The sequence below is a fragment of the Falco biarmicus genome, chromosome 6 (genome assembly GCF_023638135.1).
Source record: "Falco biarmicus isolate bFalBia1 chromosome 6, bFalBia1.pri, whole genome shotgun sequence".
Taxonomy (NCBI): domain Eukaryota; kingdom Metazoa; phylum Chordata; class Aves; order Falconiformes; family Falconidae; genus Falco; species Falco biarmicus.
In genome coordinates this window covers 3749602-3763741 of record NC_079293.1, presented here as the reverse complement: position 1 = coordinate 3763741, position 14140 = coordinate 3749602, and the positions used below count along the sequence as shown (strand labels likewise).

Below are 14140 nucleotides of genomic sequence, written 5' to 3'. Positions count from 1 at the left end.
CCCACTCACTACAAGGGGGCGAGGGCATTAGTTTCCCGTTGGCCTAGTGGATGCGGTTGACTTTCGTCAGGGGGCACTAGGAATCGGGCTCTCATTCTTAACCAGTAGACTTTCAGGCCACCCTAACACCAGCTAGTCCAGTTTGCCAGTTGGTAACCTGTTCATAAGATCTTGGGGAATACCCTTCCACCACCCCATGGTCCACAGACCCTTATGTCTGTGTCCTCTCTCTCTCCTGCTCGCTGATGCTACAGGAGACATCCTTTTATTGTTAGTTGGGTGTGGGGACGGTTTCAGTTCTGTGTGCCTTAAATCTTTTGGTGGACGGAGTGGTGATAGGGATGCATTTTCATTCATAATTTATTAAATCTTGAGCAACTTCTCCCTAAGTCCACATTTTCTTTTCCTGGGGTTCCCAATTAGGGGTTACTATCCGTTCTAATGTGACAATAGCTCTTTCACCCTGGGATATCACCTGTATTTTCCCCTGTAATTGAATACCAATCACTTTTAAGGAGTCGGGGAGGCCCCTTATGAGAGGAGTCATTTGTTCCAGGTCAGTCAGTATCATTGTTGGGGATTCCTGTTTAGGTCTAAGCTCATGGTCATACATCATTTGCAGACATGCTGCCTTGTGTACTTTTTCTACTAGTTGGTCGACCGTCCCCATAATAGCAAGGGGATCCCTCCTTCCCAAAGGGTTAAGATCCCAGCCCAACAGGCTGTTCTTTGGGTCAGGGACCAGGGTACACAGTAGTTCCCAGTGGTCAGGAACACTCCTGGCCCCCAGTAGCCCTCAGCTTCCTTTTTGCTCAACAATATTTGATCACAGACAATGACATTCTCCAAACATATTCTGTCTCTGACTCCGAACTTAGGAGTCTGGCCAAACTCTTTTTTCAATTTAGCCAATTCAGTAGCAGAATATGGAACTTCTTTAGTAGTAATTTGAGGAAATTTATTCTCATCATCCTTGTATTTAAACTCAGTCTTGACCAAGGGGTGCAGAGAACTGGTGGGGACATGCAGTTTATACAATTTTCATTTTGCTTCCTCTGATTCATCATTGGGATATTCAATATTTTTTTCAGGCAGTGGAGAACTGTCTTTGCCTGTGAGGAGTTGCTCTTTGAAAGCACCTCGTAAACAATTTGCCTGGGTTCTTTCCTCATTTAGTCGTCCCTTTGAGCTTTCTACTTGTCCTCACAAGGCCTGGACCAGATCTTGTAGAGATTCTATGGTTTGGGATTCTGCTGTGTACTGTCGATCTCTGGCTTCGACAGCAGCAGCCAGGCTGGCACCCCGTCCAGCACGGATGATTGCTTTTCCCTCTCCAGACCGAAAGCCTGCACGCCTTTGTCGAGCACAGGCTCGGTTGGTCACATTGCAAATTACTCCAGATTTTCTGTGCCCAGCCCGCGCGGGGCACGGAGGGGCGAGCCTTGCGTTTCTCCAGGAAGCCGCACAGCACCCCCTGCCCTGGGGGCCGCCGCTCGGTCACTCAGGCCGCCACCCACAGCACCCCCTGCCCTGGGGGCCGCCGCGGTGTCACTCAGACCGCCAGGCGGGGAGGCCGCCTCAGGGGCTCGCTCCTACCCGCCCCGCCCGGCACACGGGAGCCGCAGCGAGGGAAACTGCGCCCCCACTTCGGCCGGGCCGGCCGCCCCGGGGCGCCCGCTGGGCTGTTTCTGCAGCACCCACCCCTGCTCCCCTGAGGGGCGCACACCTACGGCAACACGGGCCGAAGCCCGCTCCCCCGCGGGGCGGCCGCCTCACAGCGCCCACTCGGCTGTCCCGCACTCCCGCCCGCCCGCGCGCGGCGCACACGTGACCCCCGCCGGTGGCGCGCGGCGCTCGCACTTCCGGGTGCCCGGCCCGCGCCGCCGGTTTAACCGTTCCCGCCCGGGACAGCCCGAGCCCGGGGTTCCATGTGACACCCGGAGCGGGGTGAAGATGCAAACGAGGCCAAATGCTGCCAGTCAGGAAAGTTTATCGGAACAGAGCGTCGATAAGAAAAGAGCGATAGGAAAGGGAAGGAAGGACAGAAAAGAAGGAAACCTGGCAAGCAGTCAGGGTAGAGTTGGAAGAGACAGTGGCCACCATGGATCCAGTGGCGTCCCGTCGGTCCGTAGTTTCCTTGCCCCTCAGTGGCACGCTCGGGATGGTGCCTCCACGGTTCCATGGCGCTCCCACCACGGAACACTCGGGGAGCGCGTGTCCCTCACAGCGGTGGCCGTGTGGGCCTGTGTCAGGGCCCGCGCGCCTGAGCGGGCTGGGGCGGTCGGTTGTGCCTGGACATGGCGCCCGGAACGGTGGGGCCGTGCCCTGGCTCCTGCCGGTGTCTGGGTTGGGGCGGCTGCTGGCTCCATGCCGGGCCCACAGCTGCCGAGTGCCCGCCAGGGAGCCGGCACCGAGCTCGGCAGGGTCGTGGGCGAGCCTTGAGGCCGGCGGCTCACGGTGCGGTCTCCCACAAGTTGTCAAATATCAAGAAACAAAGGTCGTAACAAATGTAAATGCATGAACCTGTGTTTTACCTTGCCTGCTCATCACAGACAAGGACAGTTTGTTTTACAACCTACTTAACCAACCCAGCAGTAATAACTACAGGCATGGATTGGAAGAGCCAAAAGCCACTTTCACCTTGCCTAAAGGTATTCCTGTTTTCATGGTCCCTATTTGTGAAATTGAACTGTGGTTTGTTTCTGTCTCGAGACAAACTACCCCTCATCATGATGATCTTGATTTTAAGCAGCAACATGAAACTATACCCCCCTGGTCAGGGAGCTTAATTCATCACCCAGAAAGGGCTCCTAAGAAGTGCTCAGATGAACAGTGACACCCTGAAGGCTAAAAGGCTGAGGATGACCAATGTGAATGAAGAATAATGGGTGGAAATGTAAATATATTGTTTATTTGTGTGAGCTTTTACAGTAGTTACCATAAGTATCTACAGGACAGATCCAAGGTGACTCACATATGAAGTATAGGGAAAGATCTGAAGCTATGGGCAACTATTTCAGTCACCTAACATAGACACACCAAGCTTAAAATGTGAGGTTTTGGCTATTTAAATGCCGCCCCCATCCTGCAAGGCATTGAACTTGATACTTGGCAAAGAGAACATTTTGATAAATCAGAACATGAATTTCTATGCATGGCTGTGCTTCCTGATCCTCCAGCCATGCCCACGCTACTTCCCAGTGTCCTGGTGCAGGTTCACCAGCCATGAAAAACGGGTTTTATTCTTTTTTCCTTTCTAATGCATTGTAGTCATACTTAAGTCTGTTGCTGAGATCCAGCACAGGCTCTGCAGCTGGACTTAATTGGTTGTAAATTCACAAGTATGCTGAACATGCTAACAAAGTGTTTACAAAGTGGATCCTGATACATTTGGGGTCCTGCATTACCTGAGGCCTGTTGATGCTTGACAGAGGGAACATTTCTAAAGCACCTCAACTGGATTCTAAACCAGCCTTATTCCTCTTAAATTTGCTTTATTACTGAAGCATCTCATGGCAAAGTAGTCCACATAATAATCTTTAACATATCACTGATGATCTCTACCATTGCAAGTGAGTACTGGAATATCAGATAAATTATTCAGGCAAACTTATTACCAGAATGTTCATATTCCTTAAATTTGTCATCACAAGCCAAATCGGGGTACGTAATTGCACATTTTGTTAGCTTCCTTCTTATACGCAAAATTCACTATCTATAAGAGGCAATTTAAACTGAAGAAGCTTAGAATAAAAAAAAAAAAAAAAAGCTAAAGAAAACCTTGTCTTTAGTATCTCATTTCTAGCTCATATAAACATGATGAGGATGCCTGAAATGCACACATGACAAGACTGTGACACACTCCTGGCTTCTAGCTTTATATAAGACTGAAGATATCTTTATGTTGCCACAACTCATCATATCTCTTGTACAAACCCACTATCTGTAGGAGAATGAATGTGTGCAGACTCTTGACTCTCCCTTAGAAAAAATTCTGCCTAACAGTAGATTCATATCAGAATATTGGAAATCACTGTATTTCCAGTTAATTGGCAAAAGCTAGTCTTTTTAATATCTGAATTCAGAGAACTGTAGAAAAACAGTTCTGATAAGGCCTCTGAATGCCCACCCTCCTGCCTTATGAAGACCAATTATGTCTATAGGATTTGTCTGTGATAATTCTCAAATATTAGGGCAGTATTGTTTAGTCTTGATAAAGGTGTGCTCCCAACTGGAGTTCGTGAGTCCTTAGATTAGGAAAGACTGAAGGATATGGCTGAGCATTAATCTCAGAAAATATTGACCTTTAAAAATGTGATTTCTATTACTGCAGTCATTTTTGATTTTACTTACTACTAGCTCTTTCTTAGCATCACACTAATATTTCACTATTATTTTTTATAGTTTTTATATGTTTATTACTTTATATTTTTCATTATGCTGCATATCTTTGGCAGGCTGTTTTCCTTCTACATTGCAAGCTTTAGGTATGCTATATACTGCAGTTTTATCCACTGGGCTTTTAAAAGTTACGTGGAATAAATATGCCTTAGTTTAAAAGAATATGTGACACATCTTATTAGTTGACTTTTTAGTGGGTAGGCAATGAAATTTACTGCTCAGAATTGATGGGCAACAAATCCAACAACAGGTGGATGGATTCATCAATTTCCTATTAAAAAAAATCATATGGCTAAAGGTCAGAGTAGTAGCACAGATAAAAGGCTGAGGTGATCACATTGAAGGAAAGCAGTTCCATATTCAGTATCACATTTGAGACTTGTAGAATTATTTCTGACTGGTTTTAGTTATCTCTAAATTGCCAGTTGAGGTTCAGTAGCAGATCTTATGTAGCAGAAGCTTTTCTAGTGCAATAGTTATTCTTAGAAAATAAATTGTTTTTTACTTCAAATAACTAAACAATGTCACCACAGAATGAACACTACTCTTCATATGAAGCATACATCTGGAAATGTTAGAAACACCATTATGTAAGCCAAAACCAGAAAGTCAATTCATCTAACTAACCTGAATTTCTGCACAGCTGTTTGCAGTGCTTGTGGTATTAGATTTGGACAGTGCATACTGCGTGGTAAATTAAGAGTACAGTCCCGCCTGCTTACTCCATGAATGGGATGCATTGAAGAGCAAGTCAGTTTACAGAACCAATGTGGGAGGTTGGAATGGTAAGACATCTTTGAACTTATATCTTTGAAGTAAATTTCATTAAACACTGTTCTTGGAAGTCAACACAGTTTTTGTTGAGACCTGCTGCCTTGCTGATTCTGCTGTAGCCAACTAAAGTTAGCTCATTGTTTGTATAGTCTTGGGAAACTGATTTAGATCTTTAGAGTAGGGTTTGGCTCATCTGTCTTTAGCTGTCTAGAAATTAGAAATGGGTCTAAGTAGCCTGGTTGGGCATCTAGTGTCAGGTGGAGTATCCTGCCTGACCTCCCCCTCTCTGCAATCTCTTTAATACTGTATAAGATGTTTCAGCTATGTGCAAGTTTCTGCAATACTTTAGGAGTCACAAGTGGCACTACAAGCTTTTGTTTAGGTTACTGAATCTCATCCCTGCATGGCCAGCCTATGCAAGGTGTTGAACTATGTAGTCAAAAGGAAGAGACAGGCACCTACAGAATCATTAAGCAGATTAATCATTCTTTGGAAATGCCAGACTCTCTGATTGACTACACAGAGTAGCCAATTTTTAGAAGGCTCAAGTTAAACAAGATGAATGTCTGTCTAGGAGACAAAGGCATTAATGAAGTAACACTTACAAATGGAGATACATGAGAAAGTCTTCGCCCACAAAACATATAGGTTTCTGCATTATCCTTTACATGAAGAGCCATTTTATTCCTTTTTGTAATTTAAGATTCTGTATGATGAAACTTGAGTATTTCATACTAAACTAAAATAGAAATTTCCAGGTCAGTCTCTGTGAAGTGCATTTCAGTTTTTCATGAGAAAGAGCTGTGCATCTGAACTTCTGAAGCTGGGGAAAGAATGTGATCCATGCCTTCAGCTCCCTGGACAAATGTGTTAAGTATTAAATATTATATAGTACTTAATATTGCTTTAAATTTAGTTACTGGCAGCTCAGTTTCTGTCTGATTTTTTTTTATTAAAAAAAGCTACTCCTGCATTTGTGAGAGGCCCAATGTGTGACTAAGACATATCAGTATCCCAGTGGGTGGGACTAAGCTTGACCCTTATACCTGGCCTTATCGCTCCAGTAGCAACCTGGGGACCTCTCTGTGAATTGCATGGAGGTTGGATGACAGTGTCTTTATTTTCTAGGATTACTTGTTCTCAGACAATTTTCTTGAGAGGGCATCAGGGTCCAGTTCCCTTCTCCAGACTGAGAACAGTAGGTTTAACTCTGATTTTCCTCCTTCCCTCTGTGTACAACAGTGTAGCAGAGGAAGAGAGAAAAGCAGCCAATCTTGTGAAAATTAAATCAGTAGTTAGCTAACACCTGTTTCCAGTGACAGTATCTGATTATTTCTCTGAGAAAGCAGGAAAATGAAAATCAGGGCAACACAACAAATTGTTATCTGGAGAGAACAAGGAGAACCTGGGAGCCTGGCTGATCCCTGGAAGGATCTTTAATGTAGGTTTTACCAGACTGACAGAAATGTTTTCTCCTCCATTTTAATTCTGGAGAAAGCATCAAAGGGAAGGCATTGTGGGTGGTGGTGCCACAGAGCAGCTCCTAGGGACCTAGAGTCTAGCCTTGGGGGCAGCAGGGCAGAGCAGCATGAGCCCTGTGTGACCCTCAGCCATGGCAGCACATCTTTCAGGGAGACAATAATCTCCACATGTATTTGCCCATAAGACCTTCTTATCATGTGTTGGTTGGAGGCAAACACAGACATCTTCTTCACTGAAACAGTGGTCAAGTATTGGAACAGGCTGCCCAGGGAGGTGGTGGAATCTCCATCCCTGGAAGTGCTTAAAGAATGCATAGGTGTGGTGCTTAGGGACATGGTTTAGTGGTGGACTTGGAAGTCCTGGACTAACAGTTGAACTTGATCTTAAAGGTCTTTTCCAATCTAAATGATTCTATGATTCTATCACAAAACATAACACCTATCTTTCCCCCTCTTCACAGTGTCCCCTCTCCAACTGCTGTTTATAAGGAAAAAAAAAGAGTTAAAAAAAAAAAAAAAAGAAAAAAAAAAGAATGGGAGTCGATTGTCTTTGGGGTATTTCCCAAGAGCTACATGGGATGTTTGTCCCTTAGATGTATTTCACAAACCTTCCTTTGCTTCTTGTCTGAGAAGCAGCCTTTTTGAGAGACCCTTGGATTACTTTCTCTGCTGTAATTTGACTAGTTTTATGAAATATCCCTTCAAATCACCTACTAATGAAATAATAGATTTCATTCAGTTTGCAAATACATGCATTATATGTCCTAATTTATTTTTCCCCCACACACATGTCAAAAAAGTTCAGTGAAGTCAAGTCTGACTTCTGTACTGGCATGATACCCCAGTTTGTGGGTTTTTAGTACTTCAGAAACTTCTCTCACTTGGCTGGAACATCAGATTTAAATTGTCACCTCAAATATTGTACATTTTAAACTTTTGAAACTATAAGTACAGAAAGCACCCTCTCTTTAGGTATGTAGCAACACAAATATAATTTGCAGTTTGAACTCCGGACGGTGCATTTCCTCCTTCCTATCATAAGCTCTAAACAAAAAGAAAGAAAATTACAGAAAAAATACAATTTAACAGGTTTCAATTTCTTAAGTAAGTTGATCACCTCACAATGTTATTTAGGTAAGACTTGTCTAGTAAGCCTGTGAAAGAGGTGACATTTTCAGGAAGATAAAAAATCAACAGCTGTTCATGAGGACAGTAAAGCCTCCACTTGACTGAAGATTACACGGTGATCTCACAGTAGGGCAGCAAAGGAAACGAACTGAGCACTACTCTGTAGTGAGGCAGGAAGCACACAATCAGGAGTGCCTCCTTTCTGGGACCTCTCCAAAGGAACTGATTTTGTCTAATAGGAATGAATAGTAATGAAATCAGATCAACAGAATTTCTTTGTAGTGGAGAGACATTTGTTATAAATGGGAAAATGCTACTTAAACTCATGCAGACTTTAGGTTGTGACATAGGGTATGGACTAAACTTTGAAGGTTAGATAATGTGATCTTCAGTTTAAAAGTTTTTTCCAGTAAAGCCAGCCACTGGACTGCACCCAGAGCATCTGAGCTGAGGAGTCAGTGTGGAGGTGTGTACATGTGAGTGAGAGCTTGATTTGGTTGTCTGCATGTAGGCATCTACTGCCCATTTACACATTTGAGACTTTCTACCTGGCCTGAAAAGAGCATATCTTCCACAGGTCTTTGTCACATCTCCAGACTTTTACGTGTGTTTTAGATGCTCTAGGACTTCCCAAATTATACTGAATACCGTCATGATATTCAGCTAAAATAAGATCATGGCTCTAAAATTCCCATTATAACCTACAAAGATTTAATACGTACTATATATGAAATTTAAGGAGTGATTCAGATGACCAGACTTGAACCGTCTAAACACAAATGTCTAGTAGCATTTCAGATGTGCAGTTTTACGCAGTATGTCTGCACAGGCTGGTGGATGTTATCCAAGGACCAATGAATGTCCATTGTAACACAAGGGCTCACACTCAAAAAGCAGCACTTGGAAGCTGGGAGCTCAAAGCATCTAAAATGACACTAGAAACTTACGGTTAGGCAGCTAAGCCCCATCATAAAAGAGGTATTTAATTTCACTTCAGGGTGAGTTGAATTGCTCTCTCATCTTTGTTTTCTGCACTGACTTTATCTCCACTGCTTATGTTGTGAGCTAAGATACTTTGTACTATGGTTGGCAGTTGTCTTAATCTGTAGGCAGATTAAGTCAGAAGTCAGGTTCTAACTCTGACTTCTAGACTTGGCTTAAACCTGGAGAAGTGAAAAAATTAATACCAGCCCAAGTAAAGTTCACCACTATCTGATTGTGGTCTCCATTAAAATAGTCAAATGTGAGTCATACTCATAACCATCCAAAAGATAACATGAATGTATTGGTAGATTAGCTCATCTCTCTTCAACTAAGTGGAGTATGCTTCTCTCCTCAGCAGTGTGGCAGATGCAAAGATAAAAGATGGATCTGTTATTATTACCCTTCTTCCAGCCAGCCTCTTCTTAGGCGTCTCGCACACTCAAGAAGTCTCGGAGACAGAAGGAATTGGTGACAGCTCAGAACAGTGCTGAGGTCTGCATAAGGGAGCTATTCACATCCCTGTGCACCTGCAAACAAGCCTAGGCGTTGGCAGAAATCTATTTCATAATGTTTCCTTTCTCAGATAACCTTTGATAATCATCCTCCCAATTGCTTTTTCAAAATTAAATGCTGTAATTCCCTACTTGGCTTGAACACCCAAGCTGTACAGTCATCTAGACAAGGGAAGTGAGAAAGTGCTGGGTTTAGTGGAAAGAGGAGAGAATGTTACAGAGGAAATAAAAAGGACTTGTTGTGACGAAGCTTAGCACCTGCACTTACAATGATGTAGTACTGTGAGTTCAGCAGCTAGCGGATGTCTGCAAGATCCCACTAACACTTATTTTTACACCCTAGCCTCTTGCTGGACTTGACCGTTCTCCTAAAGTTAGGCAATACTGGGAAATTCAGGGGTTTGGAAGGGGACTTATTTTTTGTTTATTTTAATATTTCCATGTGTATGTTCCTATTACTGTGGAAGTATAATATATTGAAATACTATTTCATGTTACAGTTATTTTCATTTCCCACTCTTTCATTCTTTTCGCTAAAAGACTGCACGTGTATTTATCTACATTCGCTGAGTTTAAAACAACATATCCATCAAGTATGGATATGCTTTTAGTGTTCTGATTCTGATATTTTACCCATTACAATTCCTTTAATTTGAGCTGCACGTTCTGTTCTCTCAGTTCTACAGGGACTTGCTTGTAACACACAATATACAACTCCCACATGGAGGAAAGAAAAGGAGTCTGAATCTACTTACATTCCTGAGTAAACTACTGAGATCAAGCTATGCAAGATGAGATGCCCGAATACTTCCATAACATTCTTTCTCTGACATCTTAGACTCCGGAGCAGGAGATGTTCCCAAGGGAGGGCAGGGATTGAAAGGAGTCAGAGTCCTAGGGTGGTCTTACCTCTAAGCAAAACTGACATGATATAACAGAACATCAAATTGTGTAGTGTTTGAAAGCAAAGTGTTGCTGTGGCACAATGCAAATGGCATTTATGGGCTACTGTTGTATCCTATGGCTCTTCCTAGCATTTGGACCTGTTCTAATTCTCAAATCTGAAGAATATGTCAAAACACTGCTGCTCCTACACAGTGTTTAATTTTAAGACCTGTTTAAAAAGGCAAGTGTGAAGCTCTTTGAACACCTGCAAGTTACATGCCCTTTCTCAGCTTGTACTCTTCAAGTATTATTATTTTGGGGTTTTTTATTATGTGAAATGGAGGCACTCACACCATACAGAAACTGTTCAAAATCTCACTAAACTGTGACTTGGGTGAACAAGTCATTTATTTATATTGTCGGTGTGCAAAAGTATGATAAAAAAAGTGAGCCATTCCAAAAATATGGTGGAGTTTCTCGTCATGTTGCATCACTAATGAAATATACAGAGAAAGGTGGTTTGTTTTCAAAATCCAAACTGAAAAATATCAGTACAGGCATTACTGTACTGTAACTATTTACGAAAGAGTAATGATGAAGGTTGTCTCTTCCTCCTGGTTTGCACAGCTTAGGAGGAGAGAGAGATGAAGATGCACTGAGGGTAGCAGACCACTGAATTCTGCTGATTTGGTTTCACTTATGGACTTCAGATATTAAATGCAAATATTTGCTGAAGCCTGCAGATGTGTGCTTCTGATACATTACATTCAGAAAACAAAGAAGCTGAAAAAAGTCATATTACATACTTTCTAAAAAGTTGCTGTGCACAGTTACTTTTTTGCTTGCCAGAGTATGCTGTTTTATCCCCTGACCCCTCTTCCATTCACTAAATATCCCTTAGAGGGAGTTGGTAGTGAGCTGCTCACACCATTTTTCTTTCGATGGACTGAGTTGAAGGGCCCCATATCATCCCCGTGTGCAGCTGAGACACATGTAAGGCATGCACCGAGAAAAAGGAAGCATTTCCTCATTTCTTAGTTTGAGTTAAATTTCTTAATTTAAGAAACTTATAATCTGTCTAATGAAACAAAAATGATCAGAGGGTACAAGAAAGACTAGTATAAAAGTTTTTACATTATTTTAAACTTAAATTAATAATTGAAACTGTTCTTATTTCTGGATTATTTTTTTTTTCAGGATATAGACTCCCAATGAATAATTTTTTCTTTTAGCATTCCAAAAATGTAACCATACTGAAGGCATGAGGGAATGTCACAGTTGCCAAATTGCCGATTTTCTCACTACAAAGTTAGACCAAACAGCTTTAGGTGACATTACCACACATTTTAAGGAAATATGGTCAATTGTTAGGCTACAGATCTTCTCTCAAGCACTTTGATTTTCTTGCTGTAGAAAATCTGCAAAATGTCAGCTTCAGGAAATATGGTACACAGAACTTCATTCTGTTCTGTCCTATTTGCTCCAAAAGTATGATACCATTGTTATTTTTTTTTTATGTTCCTGTTGCTCAGCTAGTTCAATTTTAGCTCAATTTTATCCATCGTTCTTCCCTGTGATGCTGTTTATTCCTTATTGTTTTTATGTAGGATATATTTAGTTAAAGTAAGGTATTTTACAAGGCTGTTTAAATGATAACTTATAACAAGCCAGTTTGTCTATGTATTTCAAAGGCCAAGTACCGGTGATCCGGATCAAGCTTGCGTGGCTGTCCACCTCTGATTTTGACTGATCCTGTATATCTGTGAACTGAGTGAGACTATTAGATTTTTATACTTGTCATACGCAGATAATTGTCACTGCAGGTAAATAATAAAAGGTCAATACCTTGCTGAACTACAATTTGAAATGGCTAGAAAGAAGTATTTCATAAAGCAGACGGAGAGCTAGCTTTATATGAAAGTAGTGTCATACACCAAACTACTAGGCTTTTGGGTCCTCAGTTCAAATAAATACTTTTTCTGGGTTTAGCTGAGATAGCCTATAACACATCACAGGTTATGAGTCCATTTTTGCTGAACAATGGTCAGGTACACCTAGACTCTTAGTATCTGTAAAAGCAAATATGCAAGATTTTCTCTGCTGCCTTTAACCAAATCCAAAGAAATAATAGGTTAATATCATCAATAATGTTTTGGTTTATTAAAATGGTTCATAGCTCAGGATGGAAATAAGAAAGGGAAGAGGGGCTTCAAAAAAGGACACAAACAAGTGTCCTTTGTTACTAAATTAAGTTTAGATAATTCATGATTAGGTTTCTAAAACCCAAGTGTATACACTATATTTTCTTTTTACTGCCTCTTTTGCCTGTAGTGGCCTATATAGCAGCAGACATTTTTCTAGTTTAAGAAGAACATCAGAAGAAAGAAGTGTGTGTCTGTTCATATTCACATGCACACACCTCTTAATTTTTGAGTTTAGAAGAAATAGTTCTAGCACCAGATAAATATGGTTACTTTTAACCCGTTGAATATTTATTCCTCTGTTATTCAAGTATGGCATAAATTGAAGTTATGTGTTAAATTGATCCACAAAGTAATTTAGTTTAATTATTAAATTTGATTCAATATTTAATTTGGTTTAATAAAAGTGGGCTTCCATAAATGTATGCATTTAACTGATATATATTGGGACTGTATAATTTTGAATAGATTAAATATTTAATAGAGAACACTTCCTTGAATTATTCAGTATGCAGACTAGATAACTGATCTACTCTTTCAAAATAGTAGAAATACAAATGACACATTATAATAATAACATATTTGCAACCAAGAGCATGTATAAAACACATTGAACCCATTGTTGGTTCATTTCCAGTCAAGCAAACCAATCTTTGCTTAATGGAACTGACTACTGAGAATTCATCAAGAAAGCTCCCAGAGCTGTTGTAACTCTAATAAAGCTCACAAAACCCAGACTATTAGAATATGCAGAATACTGTGATAACAAAATGGTTTTTAAAAGGACTGTAACAATATAATTTTCCTCTGTCTTTTGTGAACAGCTAAATGTTAAAAAGATTTGTAGCTAATGGGGATTTAGTATTCTGGATCGGATTCAGAGTGGAATACTCAGAGTCACAGTTAAATTCTCTAATCAAAATATATATTTCATGTTGATGCTGCATCATGAGGAAACTTCAGAAAATGAGACATAATTTAAGTGAACTTTGACGTTCCTCTAATTTCAGGTGCATTTGTCATGTCAACTGAAATAAATGGGACAATACTTGGCCAATGCTTACATTTTTTTACTAAGAATGTGAACGTTTATAAGCATATGACTCTGCTGAAGGATTTTGTTGAATCAATGAATGTGTTCAAAAATCATATATCGTATAAGAATCCCTCTCCTTACGTGTCAGCAGGAAAGATCGGCATTTCTGTCAGAAAATATCTTATTTGACTGCCAATGAAGTCTTCCGTTGGGATCTTCACATTGCGATCACTGCACATGTGATCTTGTTTACAGTATGGCTGTACAAATGCTTGTGCCAGCAAAACTGATGGAGCAGCAGGGTGATACCCTGAAAAGAAGAAGGAGTTGGTAGCATTGTCAGATGTGGAGCCAATCTCTTTGACAATGAAACGGTGTCTTAATAAGGGGAGAGACAAGTTTTTAATCTGAATAAAAGAGAAGTAGGTAGATACTAAAGCTGGTACAGGATATTCTTATTGCTAAATACAAACTTAGGAATGCATTTCGTTATCTACTGTAAATTGGCTTCCTCTTTGAAATCTATGCTTTCAGGTAAACACTCTTTTATTCATTTTCAGTGGTGAAAACAATGCATTCCCTATCTGCAGTGAAGGAAGCTTTTGCAAGTGAGGTAAGAGGTACCAGGTTCTCAGCACTCCGCCGTGCAAAGCCCCGGGGGTGGTGAGGTCTGCCTCCTTATCCGCCGTATGCTCTCCTCTCTCTGGGCATCGTGGGGCTCAGGAAAGGAGGGTGTGC

At 41.2% G+C, this 14140-nt stretch overlaps 1 pseudogene; it reads right to left on the bottom strand.

The window, feature by feature from the left end:
- Positions 1 to 349: 349 nt before the first annotated feature.
- Positions 350 to 2369, bottom strand: LOC130151373 (uncharacterized; annotated as a pseudogene).
- Positions 2370 to 14140: the final 11771 nt, after the last annotated feature.